This window comes from Octopus sinensis, linkage group LG13, assembly GCF_006345805.1.
Source record: "Octopus sinensis linkage group LG13, ASM634580v1, whole genome shotgun sequence".
Classification (NCBI taxonomy): domain Eukaryota; kingdom Metazoa; phylum Mollusca; class Cephalopoda; order Octopoda; family Octopodidae; genus Octopus; species Octopus sinensis.
The window spans coordinates 10358738-10371237 of NC_043009.1; the positions used below are offsets into that span (position 1 = coordinate 10358738).

Genomic DNA, 12500 nt, shown 5'->3' on the forward strand with positions numbered 1-12500 from the left:
GCAGACAAAGTACATGATTGCATACGTATATATATATACAGACAAGAACTATAATCGCCCGAAAACACCGATCGAGAATTCCCTAAAATACATGTATGTATGTATGTGTGTGTGTGTATGTATATATGAATGTATGTATGTATGTGTGTACGTGTGTTTGTATTCTCTCACTCTCTCTAAACATATATGTTGTGTGTGTATGTGTGTGTGTGTACTATATTCTTCTGCTCACTTTTGTTCACTAAAATGTTTTACATCTGATATATATATATAACGTACGATATCAAATTCCTCCTTGTTTCTTTATTCGATCTAAAATCGCTGAAGAAGTTTAACTATGCAGAAACATGTCTAGAATTGTCTCCGCGCTGTTGATGTTTCACAATCACTTTTAACTGAAATCCATATTTAATGAGAATTTCTGGGTTGTCTCCCTTAGCTTATAAGTGTAAGAATTAGTCGTTTGCCTAATGTTTGTTCTCATCACAAAATTTAGAATTTTAATTAATTCAGATTACCTGGACTACTATATGTTAACACCTCTCTTAATATGAAGGTTTTGGGCAAAAATTTGTCAATCATTTTTTATTTCCCGGAAAATTTAGTCTCATTGTAAGTTCATTCATAAAAATATGAAACACACATATACTCCGTCTATCTGTCTGTCTTTCTGTCTCTCTGTCGCTGTCGCCCACTGCCTTCTCCTCTCTCACTCTGTATCTGTCACTTGTTTCAGTCATCAGGCTACGGCCATGCTGGGGCACTGCAGACCCCAACACTTATTTGTTCAATTCTTTTGCCAAACTCCTTAGTTACGGAGACATGGACGCATCAACTCCGGTTGTCAAGTATACACATATAAATTGTGTATGTATGTTTGTAATTTTAGTAAACACAGGATATATATGTACACACACACACACACGCATACACACATTGATGTATGTGTGTGTGTACGGATATTTGTAAGTATAGTAGACATAAAAACATTTTGATATCTCGGAAGACTAACGCTTACTAATATTTACATATTTTACTTATATATATTTCTTTACTACCCACAAGGGGCTAAACATAGAGGGGACAAACAAGGACAGACAAAGGGATTAAGTCGATTACATCGACGCCAATGCGTAAGTGGTACTTAATTTATCGACCCTGAAAGGATCAAAGGCAAAGTCGACCTCGGCGGAATTTGAACTCGGGACGTAACGGCAGACGAAATACGGCTACGCATTTCGCCCGGCGTGCTAACGTTTCTGCCAGCTCACCGCCTTAGGCGTTTTAGAGATACATTCTTCTGTTTAAATATCACCTTAAACGCTAACAAATGGCTCGACCATGGCTCTAACAGACAGTTAATTACTAAAAGATAATACTCAGTGAATAATTAATTTGGTTCATGAATACCTGCTTACCTCAAAATCACTTCTAACTATTTTATCGCTTTTTCTAGTAGAACATTCGTGATGTATTTTCCATATCTAGGTAAGTCGTGAATTTTTTCTTTACAATGTATGAATACGCTCGTTTCGTTTTCTTTATATATTCCAGTTGCATAATATTCAGTGAACAGCTACTTGTAGTAAGATTTCATAGCATAAAGTCCTTCTTGTTCCAACACCGACTGATGAAGCGAGTAGTTGTTGAAACATATTGACGACCGGGAAGGTTACTATAAGGTAAAATTAATGCATTCTTCTTCATATTAAGTTTAAGTACCCAATCTATCTATCTATCTATCTATCTATCTATCTATCTATCTATCTATCTATCTATCTATCTATCTATCTATCTATCTATCTATCTCTCTCTCTCTCTCTCTCTCTCTCTCTCTCTCTGTCTATCTATCTATCTGTCTGTCTGGTTGTCTGTCTGTAAACACATACATACATATATGCATATATGTATGTATGTACGCGCACACACTCGCACCTGTACACTCATACATACGTACATACCTACATGCATACATACATACATACATACATACATACATACATACATACATACATACATACATACATACATACATACATACGTATGTATATGTGTGAGGGAAGGAAAGAGAGAGATCTTGGACTAATGTTAATGAATGCAAAATGAGAAACGTGGAAATTAACCGAGAAAATAAATGCGTCCAAACCTTAGAAGGAGGCCGACAGCTTGTAGATTCGTTAATAAGTAATACTAACGACTCTCTTTATCCTTATTAGGATAAAACATTTAAATCGCTTCCATATATCTTGAAAAATTACCTTAGTATGTCGGAACGGAAAAGTCCAATTCGGTCTCTCTAAGGATTGAGCTAAAACATTAAAGAAACAGATTAAATATATAAACAATTGTTAGACATTTTAATCCGGCTTTCAGTAATTTCGTCAGCTAATAATTGTTTCTGAGATAGAGATAAATCCTGAAATTCGAGGTTGGGAAATAGTCAATTATACTGATTCAAGTGCTGGGCTTGTTCTTTATTTTATCCGAAGGCCTAAAGGAAAAATTAACCGAATTCAACGCAACTTCAAGTCATCTGAAAATAAGCAACTGTAAGGGAATGGTACAGAGCAGTGATTCTCAGCTGGAGTCCATATGGCTCGTATGCGGTCCATATAAGCTTTTGTTATTAAAAATTTATCTGCCATAAATTGGGTCATACTTTTTTTACAATACACAAAATATTTTAATTTTTTCCTAATAATATTTGATTATAGAAATATAATAGGACTTTTTAAACATTGAATGCCTAAGAAGACCAAACCGAGTCAAATAGGAACCAAAGGGGATCCATAGATCAAAAATGGTTGAAAAACACTGGTATAGAAGATTCGACTTATTTCAAGGACAAACTTAAACAAAATGGAATTTGATTGTTGATTTTCCTACACTTGTTTTTATTACTCAAAACCATGATTTCCGACACCTCAGTGTCTGATAGTTTTCCCTATAGTTTTTGATATTCCACTTTCTGTTATGCTACACCATAGTTCTGATACTGGAAATTCTACAACTCCACAGCATAGATAGCTATACTTCACATTTCTGAAACCCTATCTTTTTTCTTCGCACCACAATAAACATTTTCACACACCACACCATAATTCCTCACGCACTTGGCCATTATACTCATCGTCTTATCTTCCATAACTCCAGCGTCATATTCTTCGATACTCCACATGATGCCGTTACTCTGCACATTAATTTCTGTCAGTATTTATTCCTCTTCATCGTAATTCCTGATGTTCTTGTGAGAACTACTCACCATAAATTCTACACATCTATTACTATAATTTCTGGTGCTTCAGTTTCTAGAACCTCACACACCGGTTTCGGATGGTCTAGGATGAATGATAAAGACCCAACCCAATCATATAGACTCACAGGGCTCCGGTTACTCTGTTTCCATGGCATATATATGCCTACCCTTGACGGAACGCTGGTCCGTTGCAGGATCACTCATTTTTACTGGCTGAGTGAACTGAAGCAACGTGAAATGATGCGCTTTGATCAAGAACACAACGCATCGCCCACCTGAAGAATCGAAACCACAATCTTAAAATCATGAGCCCAACACCTCTAACCACTAAGCCACACGACTCCGCTTCAGATGATCTGCCTCACAATAATTTCCGATACTCCCGTTTCTAAAACCCGATCCTAAAATATCTAATACTCTGGTAACTACTACGACACATCATCATTTCTGTTGCTTCTCACCACAGATTTTGGTATTATAATGTCGACTAATCTACAGAGTATTCTCTGATACTCACTACTGTACCCTCTAGTTAGTGCGTTCCTTAGTGCATCAATTCATCCACAATCACGAATCTATACATACATTCATACATGCATACATACATACATACATGCATACATACATACATACATAAACACATACATACATACATAAATACATACATACATGCATGCATGCATGCATACATACATACATCCATATATACATGCATACATACATACATGCATACATACATACATACATACATACATACATACATACATGCATACATGCATACATGCATACATACATACATACATACATGCATGCATGCATACATACATTCATACATTCATACATACATACACACACACATACATACACACACACATACACACATACATACATACATACATACATACATACATACATACATACAAACATACATACAAACATACATACATACTACATACATACATACACATACATACATGCATACATACATTCATACATACATACACATACATACATACATACAAACATACATACAAACATACATACACACATACACACCATACATACATACATACATACATACATACATACATACATACATACATACAAACATACATACATACATACATACATACATACAAACATACATACATACATACATACATACAAACATACATACATACAAACATACATACATACATACATACATACATACATAAATTGATCAGTAGATTTTCGGACATAAAAAAGACTGGATGGCAAAGGTTGTAATGCTTTGGATCAATAATTTACTTGTCTTCTCGATCAAGTTTGAACTGGGGATAAACAACCTCATCATCACAATTACGGATACTTTCTTTTGACAAGGGTATACTTCATTGAGTGGAGTCGTGTGGCTTAGTGGTTAGGGTATCAGCATCATGATCATAAGGTTGTGGTTTCGATTCCTGGACTGGGTGACACATTGTGTTCTTGAGCAAAACACTTCATTTCACGTTGCTCCAGTCCACTCAACAGGCAAAAATGAGTAACGCTGCGATGGACTGGTGTCCTGTCCAACTGGGGAACACATACGCCATTGAAACCGGGAAACCGGGCCCATGAGCCTGGCTAGGATTTAAAAAGGGCGCATTTATTTATTTTATACTTCATTGAACGTTTCTAGTAATTGCTATTGAGCAAACCAAGTTTTATTTTAAGTTGAGGCTATTGCTTTCATTCCTTTAATGCATTTGGAAAAGGTTTCAATACCACAGTCGCCCTTTTATTTCTCTGAAGCCAGTAAGTTGTTAGCTACTTCTAAATAGCTAATATGTGTCTTATGAATGTGTTGGATAAATCAATATATATGATTAATTTGAATACATTTGTTTATTTGTATGTAGGAGTAGGTAGATCAACTTGCGAGGTATTGGTGAACACGGGGCTATAGTGGAAGACCTTTATCCATGGTGCCGTGTACAGGTACTGAACCCGAAACCACATTGCTACAAAGCTTGTTAACCACACAGCCATGTTAACCATACAGCTATGTTTGTGCCCATATCTAGCTTTATAATATGCTCTGTATGATTCTAGTTATCTCATAATTGAAATAGAGATATTTGAACGATTCATGTTCACCACATGAAGTATTTCCACTCAGACACAAACAACATATTAACACAGTGTCTGAGAGCCTCAATTCAATCACTGTAACCAATGTTATTAACAAACTCTTTTTGTATTTAGAACAGGACCAATATGGCAATTGAGAAGAGAACAGTCAAGCGTATCAAACCCCAAGACTAGAATCTCAATGTTTCTTCGCGAAAGTCAAGCAAGATTGAATTAGGATATAAAAAAGAATAAATGCCGCATGGTATGGTAATTTTTTCGGTATTCTATCATTTTCCTTTTCTGTCTGGTTGTTACAATCTTGTATCGTTTTTTTCTTTTTAACCTTTCATTTGTTTCAGTCATTAGACTGCAGCCATGCTGGGGCACCGTCTGAAAGAATTTTAGTCCAGTGAATAAACCTCGATACTTTTTTAAAGCCTGGTACTTAATCTATCGGTCTCTTTTGCCGAACCACTAAGATACAGGGACGTAAACATACGAACACCAGTTGTCAAGCGGGGTACAAACATAAATACACACACACATACATGTACATACATATATTATATATATATATATATATATATATATATATATATATATATATATATATATATATATATATATATATATACGTAGCACCGATTTCTTTCAGTTTCCGTCAACCAAATCCATTTAGAAGGCTTTGGTCTGTCCGAGGTTATAGTAGAAGACACTCACCTAAGGTGCCACGCAGTAGGACGGAAACCGGAATCATTTGGCTAGGAGGTATACTTCTTATCACACAGCCATACATGCATACATACATACATACATACATACATACATACATACATGCATGCATGCATACATACATACATACATACATACATACATACATACATACATACATACATACATGAATGCATACATACATACATACATACATAGATACATACATACACATACATACATACATACATACATACATAAACACTGCCAGTCTAGTGAATAGGAGACGTTTTCTCTGTAGTATCTGTAGATGTAGATGTCTATCAAGAGTTGGACTCAGTCATCAGCGGAGCCACAAATATAGAGTATAATTTTGTCTGAGCGCAGAGCTAGGTCAATGTCGGACAGTCCCACGATGGCCAAGCTGGCCGGAACTTCAAAGTCATTGTTAACAACATAATATATATATATATATATATATATATATGTATATATATATACACACACATATGGATGGATAGACTGATACACACAAACACTCAAGTATATATGCATATATAACAATACATTTATACAATCACACACGTGCATACATTTACACAACACACATACATACATACACACAAACGCACAAACATACTTACACATACTTCCTCCTTACACACACATAAACACACATGTATTCGACCGAGTACAGAAGAGTCGCGACATAAATAAGTTTATAAATTTAAATAAATAGAACAAACACATTTTAAATCTGTTTCCTGCCGAAGATTAAACGCTTTAAGGATTCATATGCAGTTATCTCCAAGCAATACATCTTTCTCTTTATCAGGAGCTTAAACTAAATGGTTTAATATACTGGGTTGTCCGGAAAGTTTGTGCCGATTTTTAAAGGAAAGTAAAAGGTCAATAAATACTTGCCTGTACGTTTTTAATCAACCAAATATGAACCATTTTGTTGCACAATGCGTCTCCATCTTTCCTTTAACTTGAAAATACCCTCTTCCCAGAATTGAGGGGGTTTCATGACAAAGAGTTCATCAAGGTATCTAAGTCATCCAAGGAATTGAAATTGTTGCCATTAAGGCTATTCTGCAGAGACCTGAATAAGTGGAAATCCAAAGGAGCAATATCTGGTGAATATGGAGCAATATCTGGTGAATATGGAGCAATATCTGGTGAATATGGAGGGTGGGGTAACACATCCCAGCCTAGCTGCAGCAATTTTTGTCTGGTTCCCAAAGCATCAAGTGCCGAAAATGAACTTTCTTATCTTTCATTTTAAAGGGTTACAGAATTAACACAGGTTATAGGAACATAAATCCTCTTCCGCGAAAAGATAGCTTAAACTGTGCTCTAAATGGAGGTGTAGTCAAACTCTATTTTATGGACTCAACCATGTTCTAAAATAAGTCGAAAGGTAAGCTACTATAAATCGGCACGAACTTTCCGAACAACCCAATATTTATCTGAGTTGAATCAGTTTCCTATACCTCGCCTTCCAACATAAATACTACATTTTATTTCTTAATTCCCTTCTCCTGAACTAATACACATGACAAACGTTAACACATACACAGAAAGTATGCTTGTTGCTAGAAAAGCAACGTTAATGATAAAGAATTTGAATTTGTGTAATATTGTATTGTAGGAGAGAGCTTCAGCCTGGAACTGTTTTTCATTGTCTTAACACAAAAACGGTCAGCTATCTTATTGATATAAAGTGATAGATTAAGTAGAATGGGTGCTTGCTTCTATGGCTGAAGAAAAATAACACAAGAGATAGTAATGTATACAAACAAATACATTGGGCTTAACAAATGTTACAGGCGCAGGAGTGGTTGTGTGGTAAGTAGCTTGCTTACCAACCACATGGTTCCGGGTTCAGTCCCACTACGTGGCACCTTGGGCAAGTGTCTTCTACTATAGCCTCGGGCCGACCAAAGCCTTGTGAGTGGATTTGGTAGACCGAAACTGAAATAAGCCCGTCGTATATATATATATGTGGTGTGTGTGTGGTGTGTGTTTGTGTGTCTGTGTTTGTCCCCCTAGCATTGCTTGACAACCAATGGTGGTGTGTTTACGTCCCCGTAAACTTAGCGGTTCGGCAAAAAAGACTGATAGAATAAGTACTAGACTTACAAAGAATAAGTCCTGGGATCGATTTGCTCGACTAAAGGCGGTGCTCCAGCATGGCCAAAGTCACATGACTGAAACGAGTAATAGAGTAATCCTTGAGAGATGTTTTTTTTAATATTTGGTTGAGTGAAGTTTTTCAGTTTACTGTTCAGATGTATTTGCAAACCTTGCATTGAGAAAAAGACTGATGAGGGGTTTTTCGGTCTCCACTATATTTGGAGTAAACGTACCTCGATTTCTGAGAGACTATGATTCCATTTGATATTTAGCTCCTTCTTAACGCGGTAGGCCACTTTCTATCTACCTACCTACCTACCTACCTACCTACCTACCTATCTATCTATCTATCTATCTATCTATCTATCTATCTATCTATCTATCTATCTATCTATCTATCTATCCATCCATCCATCTATCTATCTATCTATCTATCTATCTATCTATCTATCTATCTATCCATCCATCCATCCAACCCTAAATCCCCATCTATCCATCCATTCATGTGCGTGTATATGTATGTATGTATGTATGTATGTATGTATGTATGTATGCATGCATGCATGGATGGATGGATGGATGTAGTATCATATGCGTGTCGTACAAACATTTGACATCGTCCACCCTCTTTCCTGTGCTTGAACACAAGCATACACTTGTGGACTCTCTCCTACTCTCTCTTTCTCTCCCTCTCGCTTTCACACATAGACACACGCACATACTTGCACACGCATGCACACACACGCACACAAAAAACATACGCATACACGCAATCTCTTTCCATATCACACATATACACAAGTGTATTTAGGGTTGTGGATATATTCGAGAGGATATTTTGGGGAGTCAAGACTATTGAAAAGGTTGCAAGAGGCAACGAAAATTTTAGGAAAATAAAAATAAGAAATAAGTGGAAATTTTACCGGTGAGTGTGTTAAATTTAAAAGCCACAAAAATAAAATGACTCTCCCCAGACACAACAGAATATGCTTCAACACACGAACTCATATAAAGAATCTTGCAAACCAAATCCAAAAACGAAGTATTTTGGGGAATTGTTCAGAAAGGGCGCTAACTCAGGTTACTTCCCACAGATTTTACTCACACAGCCCCTTGTTACTGTACTTCCCAATCCATGTTAATATTCTGGTCAAGCATAACTATTCTAGTTTTTATTTAGATTACTTGTTCAGGGAAAGTGAAATCTTAGTTGGAATAAAATACTTTTAATGGTTTGTGATGTGTCGAAGGAAACTGAATCTAATTAAACAGGTCAATGAAATGACATGTAATTTATTAAACCTGCTTGTAAAGCCCGTTGAAAGAACATGATTAGATCTGGGTACTTTGAAGATTTGGGGATTTTATATTTCTGCTCTCAAAATAATTTCAGGTAATGCTCTAAGATAGGGAACTGTTACAGTAAAAGCGTGAGACATTCATGGTAGAATGCTAAGAAATGTCTTTGATAACAGCCCTACTAGCACAAAGCTTGTGTGTTGATTCTTCAGGTATGACACGTATACAGCAAAAGGAATGTTGTCAAGCGGTGGGGATAGACATGAAGATCACACATACACACACACGACGGGCTTCTTTCAGTTTCCGTCTATCAAATCCACTCACAAGGTGCCACACTGAGAGATTGAACTCGGAACCATGTGGTTAGAAAGCAAGTTTCTTACCACACAGCCACACTTGAGCCTGTATGATTCTATTCGATATTTAGCTTCTTAACGCGGCAGGCCACTTTATAATATTCATTCATTTGAATTTATTTCCCAAAAAAATGTGAGAATCCATACAATACACTTAATTTTAGTCTTTGTTCTGATGAATTTATTTCCCCTTAAGAAAACTAGAAAAAACTGAGTAGTGTCTTAACCGTTTTCTCTGATAAGAAAGACGCATACTATAAAAGAAGAATGATTACAAGACTGCCCTTCTTCTACTAATGACTGTGCATGTAGCATATGAAACAAACATTGATGTTTCAAAATCTAGAGTATAATACGGTTATTTATTTTAATATAGTTATATTTAATAGATTATCTAGTTTATTTCTATATTTAGATGCTTGGAGTGGTTGTGTGCTAAGTAGCTTGCTTACTAACCACATGGTTCCGAGTTCAGTCCCACTGCGTGGCACCTTGGGCAAGTGTCTTCTACTATAGCCTCGGGCCGACCAGCCTTGTGGGTGGATTTGGTAGACGGAAACTGAAAGAAGCCCGTCGTATATATATATATGTGTATATATGAGTGTGTATATGTTTGTGTGTCTGTGTTTGTCCCCCCAACATCGCTTGACAACAGATGCTGGTGTGATTACGTCCCCGCAACTTAGCGGCTCGGCAAAAGAGACCGATAGAATAAGTACTAGGCTTACAAAGAATAAGTCCTGGAGTCGATTTGCTCGACTAAAGGCGGTGCTCCAGCATGGCCACAGTCAAATGACTGAAACAAGTAAAAGAGTAAAAAAAAAAAGAGTACACGTATTTTAATTAACTCTATCCAAAAACGTTGAGCATAATATATGTGGGTGTGTATATATGCCTATGAAATATATGTTCAGTTGAACATCTAAATATCCTGGAAATAGCATAATTTATATATGCAGATGTTGATATAGATATCTGCATAAATCTTCAGATTTACCAGATAGTTTAAGTTTCATTTTTTTTTTTCTTTTTGCGAATGGAATCGCCGGCGGAGAAAGAACGGTCTTGTAATGATACACATTGAATCACAAATACGCAGTTTGTAGAAGCGCAGTAGATTTTTATTTCGGCTTTTATGTATTTATTCATTTCTGTTTTTGCGAAAGTAATGAAACTACGGAACAGGCAGGAACGTCGAAATATAAGTGTAATATATGCATACTCACAGCAGCTTTCAGTAGATAAATGTGAATAAATTAACATTATAAAGTGCTCTACTGCTTTAAAAAAAAAGGCCTAGATCTTAGACGAAAGCTTTGCAATATATACAATGCTATATATTAATGATGCATGAATGTTAATGCCATCGATATATCTATCTCCCGAGATTCGTTGTTGTCTGTCTATCTTTATTTTTGTATAGATGTCCAGTTATTCGCCCATCTGTCCGTTTGTGTGTCAGTTTGTTGCTTTGCCTGTCAATTATTTGCATATCTATCAGCCGGTTTGTATAATCATCTGTTCAAGTAGAACACACACCAACTCACACACACTTACACATACACACACACACACACACACATACACACGCACACACACACACACATACACATACACACACGCACTTATAGGCATACAAATGTCTTTCTATGTATGTATGTATGTATGTATGAATGTATGCATCCATCTATCCATCTATCTATCTATCTATCTATCTATCCATCCATCCATCCATCCATCAATCCATCCATCCATCCATCCATCTATCTATCTATCTATCTATCTATTTATCTATCTAACTACATACATACATATGTATGTGTGTATGTGTGCGTAAACGTGTATGTGTGTATGTGTGTGTGTGTGTGTGTGTGTGTGTGTGCTTTTGTATGTGTATATCCATCTACCGCTTTGTCCGTAAAACAAACCTCTCTTATTCTGTTTGCCCAGCCATCCCATCTTTTGTCTACAAATCTACAGACACACTGACACACACGCACACACAGACACACACACACAATGCATACGGAAATATACGGAAGTAGCCATCTTCCCTACATATATTTCTCCGTCAAATAAACTATCAGTCCAGATACACACACAAGCACATGCTCAAACACACACATGCATAGACGTACATACAGTCCCGCAACTTTCATGTACATATACACATGCACAAATGCATATGTGTGTGTGTATGTGTGTATATATATATATATATTATATATATATAATATATGTATATATACTAGGGACTATTTCTTCTATTATATATATATCCCTTCTCGGGATCTTTCCTTCTCCTTTGTTTCTGACAAAGAGCTCCGCTCGAAACGTTAAACCCTCCTTCTTCCCTTCTTTCCTGAGCGTCCAATAATACTTTATTTGTTCCACGTCCTCGCGTTGCTGTGTTTTTTTTTTTGTGTTTTCTTGTTTGGATTAACTATATATATATATATATATATATATATATATATATAACAATATGCACACACATACGCACCTAACCCCAAAGACCCACCCACCCACATACACACTCACATGCACGCGCACACTCACACACATGCGCACACAGACACATAAGCACAATTACATGCACCCACATACACATATAAGTGTCTGCAAGAACTCAACTGACA

General features: G+C 36.3%; 1 long non-coding RNA gene across 2 annotated transcripts in view; it reads left to right on the forward strand.

Moving 5' to 3' along the window:
* Nucleotides 1-12500, forward strand: part of LOC115218230 — a 26816-nt gene that overhangs the window by 12540 nt on the left and 1776 nt on the right. For both annotated transcript variants that reach the window (XR_005001629.1, XR_003882233.2), the window contains exons 2-3: nucleotides 1555-1682; nucleotides 5486-5615. This is a non-coding gene — a long non-coding RNA (uncharacterized LOC115218230). The remainder of the gene's footprint in view (nucleotides 1-1554; nucleotides 1683-5485; nucleotides 5616-12500) is intronic.